We start from the raw sequence: 4722 nt of genomic DNA, 5'->3' as shown, positions 1-4722 counted from the left end.
ATGAATTATATAGATTTGTGCAAAGAACAGAAATTATGGAAGCAGGAGAATCCTTGGTTCCCTCCTCCCCACTTAACTCTGTGACTTTTGGTCAAGTCCTTAACTACTTATGCAGTAGTTTCTTTTTCTATAAAATAAGACTAAGCCAAACCAACTGGACTCTTCGGAGGGCAAAATAAGACAAATGTAGAGAACCAATTAGCAAAAAGCTAGAAACAACCCAAATGTCTATCGAAGGGAGGCTAGTTAAATAAACTTTGGAGCATCCACACAATGCCATATTATGTAGCTGTGAAAAGGAATCAGGAAGACCTCTACGTCGTAATATAGAGTGACGGCTGAGACATATTGTTAAGTAACAAAAACAAAATGCATCACAGTGTTTGCACAATGCTATAGTTTAGATAAGAAAGGAGGAGACATAGTAAATACATACTTATTTATAATTTCAGTAGCTGGATAAACCAAAAATTAATTAAAAAATGGGATGGAGGGAAAAAGGAATTAGAGGATATGGAGGGGACATAGACTTCTCTATGAAATTTATTTTGTTTTTTTGACTTCAGAATCATGTAAATATTTTACATAATTAAAAACAAAGTTAAATCAAAGAGAAAAGCAAACAAAACACAGCAAGCCCTAAAACTTTAAAATAAACTGGAAAGAAGTGAACTTAACTTTGTATCAATTCTGTGGCATAACCATCTCAAGAATTATTTCAACTGATTTTAAAAGACATATTTCGATTTTACATTCCTAGGGAGATATATCCTAAGGACAAAAAAAACCCCATAAAGATCTCTTACATAAATGAACTTTTCTACGAAACAGATACAGACTCACAGACATAGAGAACAGACTGTGGTTGTCAAGGGGGAGGGGAGGTGAGGGAGGGATGGATTGGGAGTTTGGGGTTAGTAGATGAAAACTATTATATAGAGAATGGATAAACAACAAGGTCCTACTGTATAGCACAGGGAACTATATTCAATACCTTGTGATAACCATAATGGAAAAGAATATGGAAGAATGTATATGTATATATAACTGATCACTTTGCTGTACAGTAGAAATTAACACAACATTGTAAAGCAACTATACTTCAATAAAATAAATTTTAAAAAAGATCTTTTAGATTGAATTCTTTCAGCTAGTTGTTAGTGGTAATATTCACATTATTATTTTAAATACCATTATATAGACAGCAAGATAAAGCAACGAAGAAATTAAGTTAACACACTTAGGAGATAAGGTTTTCAGAGTAAAAAAAGACAAACAAAATAAAAGAATTGAAGTAAAAATTCTGTAATCTTTGATTTGAATTAGAAATATCAGTATTTATGATTTATTTTTCTCTTTCTAAAAACTACAAATTTCCTAGTCCTGTCCACTGAAAAGGCCTAGAAGCATGACCAACTCAGTTTAAATGATCACTCTGGGTACCCAGAATGTAAAATCTAAGTACCACTTCCATCTTAAAGGGAACAGGGCTCCTTAGAAAAATGCCTAATTTTACTTCTGGGGAAGAAAGTGTTTGAGATGAATTAGGGGCATATTATTATGCCCCAGAGCAACATTATATGAGACAACTTGAAGGATTTCCCACTGGCCAAATTTGGGAAGAATGTAAAAACAAATAATGATTACAACACTTTGAAACACATCAAGTATGTAAAATCAACAAGTTAGTTTGGAGGTTGTGTGGGCACCAGTTCACTATTCTGAAAATAGACAAATAGACAGTAAGAAAGAAGCATCTACACCGCCTCTTTTGTTTCAGGTAATTCAACAATTGTTGAGAGAACATTCTTTATTGGATAATTCTAGCTAATAAATGCAGGAGGAATGATAGGATTAAAAAATCTCCATTCTTGGTGGAAATCATTCTGCAACATACAAATGTATCAATTCAACAGGCATCCACCTTAAACTTACAGAATGTTATATGTCAATTAAATCTCTATAAAGCTGGAAATTAAAAAAAGCCCTCCATTCTGATGACTCCATCTCAGTCATCAATGTCTGCCAAAACCATTAAGCGAAGACCTATGAGAAACTTTACGATGGAAGTGGCCACGTGATGCTCAAAACAAAACAAATAGCAAGCAGTTTTACTACTACAACAGACAAGGTTGTAGCACAGAAATGGCTGTCTCTACTGTAAACACAGACGTGAGCTGCCCAATCATCGTGGGTGGTGGTAGGGAACAGTTGCAGGCTGTGGTCTCAGTTTGGCAGCGGGTAGGACCCACGTTTCTCCACCTCCCACTCTTCTGATTCTTTCCGTCAGCGGAACTGGATGGAGAACCACCTATCGGAGGAGAGGGGCAGGTGCCTGCGCTGAATTCAGAGCCCTCAGTGGCTGGTGTTATCTCCTCTCACTTTGCCACGTCTTGCCCTGGAGGAGGAAAGAGTCTTGGTCTTGGACCCTGCATTTCTTTTTCCTTGTTTTTTACAGTCTTTATTGAATTTGTTGCAATATTGCTTCTGTTTTATGTTTCGGTTTTTTGGCTGGGAGGCGTGTGGGATCTTAGCTCCGCGGACCGGGGATCCAACCCATAACCCCTGCTTCTAACATGCTGTCCTCGGGAGTATCAGGTGAGTTGATGGAATTCAAGTGTTTAGCACATCCAATGCCTGGAGAGCTTTCTCAAGTGTTTAGCACATCCAATGCCTGGAGAGCTTTCTCAAGGCCGGAGACAACTTGTGGATCTCTTCATTCAGAGAGAATAGGAGCCAGGGGTTGTGTCCTTGCTTTTACATAGGCTTTATTTGCATACTAGTTTCTCTCTCAGAGGGACGATTGTGATTGGTCAATTAGAGCAGAACGCTGGCTAAGAGAACTCAGCCCAAATCAGTGAAACAGCAGTTACCGATTTTGATCTTTTGGATAAATCACTTTTTTCTCTTTTTACACTGGCTGTTTTTCTTCTTCAAACGGGCCTTATTTTATTTCGTTCCAGCTTTACTTTTGAAAATGTCTCCCTTCTCCTCTTGTAACATCGTCCTTGGTTCCACTCAAAGGGAGCAAACTTAAGTCTTGTTAAGTCTATACATGTCAAAATGTTACTTAGGTAACATTTCACCCAATGTATCCTTGGGTTACCTAAAATCATTACTTACCTAATCTTAAATCAGATGCATGATCTACTGCAAGGCCATATTTGCTACAGTACTTTCTTATACCTCCAGTATCACTTGAATAGTCAAAGGCCTGTGATACAGCAATGGAAGAACACTTTGACAGCATTCTGTTCTTCAGGAGATATTGTTCTATTGTTCTTTGGAATCCTCACATACTGAATACCCAGGGGCATTTTTTTCCAAATGGGCTATCAGATGGGGAACAATGGAGAAAAATGAAAATTGAAGCCTACTGAAAGACTGTTTCATGTGACTCACCTTCCATGCTTTACTTTCCCAAGTGTGGACCCGGCTCTGCCTTAAAAAAAAAAAAAAATCAGTCCCAGCCTGGACTACGCAGTTATTTGCCAACTGCTGTCATCTAATGGTGATATGTAGTAATGCAGGATGAAGTAAAGACCTGGGGTGATTTTCTGTTCCCTGGAATATGGGTAGACTTAAGACTTACTGATTATATGATGTCATTTAAAGGGTGATAGGAAAGCTGCAAACTCCCTAAACACCATTTGTACCTACTGATTGGTGCCAGGTAGATCAACATTGGGCTTTGATTTTCTAACTCTGCATTTTGAACCCATTATCTTTGGGAAGAATAACCCTGTGTCAATGGGATGCTAACATATCCCCTAGGGGCTCATATCAGCTGAAGACAGTAAGTTTCCTTCATGGCAGGTGCTAGAGTAGGATCAATACCCACCAATTCCTGAGGAAACAACCTCAACAGTCCCACATGTCACCAATATATTTTTCCTCTCTCTACTTTGGACAAATAATGTCACCTGCTATATCAGTAAACAAAGGATGTCATGACCATGAAGACATCAGCCCCTGAAGCTGCCCTGACTGCACTACATGGGCACCTACTATGTGCTAAGGACTTTGTGTATACCATCTCTAATCCTCAAAACAATTTTTATTCCACTTTAGTATGAAGACTCCAAAAACTCCGATTAAATGCATTGACTACAAACACAGTGTGTTATGTTGCATAGCTGTTATTTAACTTAGTTATGTTTATTTTACTAAAGAAGCCTGTCAGTTTCCTGCATTTAATGTTATTAATTGGGGGAAGGGGATCCAATTGCTCCCCCCACCCAACTTACCCAATTTTTTTCTTTTATTGAAGTCTAGTTCATTTACAATGTTGTGTTAGCTTAAGGTGTATAGCAAAGTGATTCAGTTTCACATATGTATATATATATATCTATTATTTTTCAGATTCTAAAAATATGGAACACTTCATGAATGTGCGTGTCATCTTTGCTCAGGGGCCATGCTAATCTTCTCTGTACTGTTCCAATTTCAGTACATGTGCTGCCGAAGTGAGCCTCCAACATATGTTCTTTCAATTAAACCTATCCCTTCTAAAAGAAACTCAAATACTACTTCCTCTCAGCTTAATGCTGATGTCTGGGTAGATCAGATATTTTCTTCAGATGATACTCTATGTCTTTTGTGGGGATCTTGCCCACTTTCCATGGGGAAAAAAGTGAAAACTTGGCTCCTGTTTGAGTCCAGAGTGGGATAAGTACCTTAGTTTAGACTAGTATAAGACATAAATTAATATATTACATATAT

General features: G+C 37.7%; 1 non-coding gene across 1 annotated transcript; it reads right to left on the bottom strand.

The window, feature by feature from the left end:
- Positions 1-4367: 4367 nt before the first annotated feature.
- LOC117307988 (U6 spliceosomal RNA) lies at positions 4368-4472 on the bottom strand. Its single transcript, XR_004521929.1, has one exon. It is a non-coding gene; the product is annotated as a U6 spliceosomal RNA (small nuclear RNA).
- Positions 4473-4722: the final 250 nt, after the last annotated feature.

Source organism: Tursiops truncatus, chromosome 14 (genome assembly GCF_011762595.2).
Source record: "Tursiops truncatus isolate mTurTru1 chromosome 14, mTurTru1.mat.Y, whole genome shotgun sequence".
Classification (NCBI taxonomy): Eukaryota; Metazoa; Chordata; class Mammalia; order Artiodactyla; family Delphinidae; genus Tursiops; species Tursiops truncatus.
The sequence above is the reverse complement of the archived record's forward strand: the minus strand, read 5'-3'. Positions and strand labels throughout refer to the sequence as shown.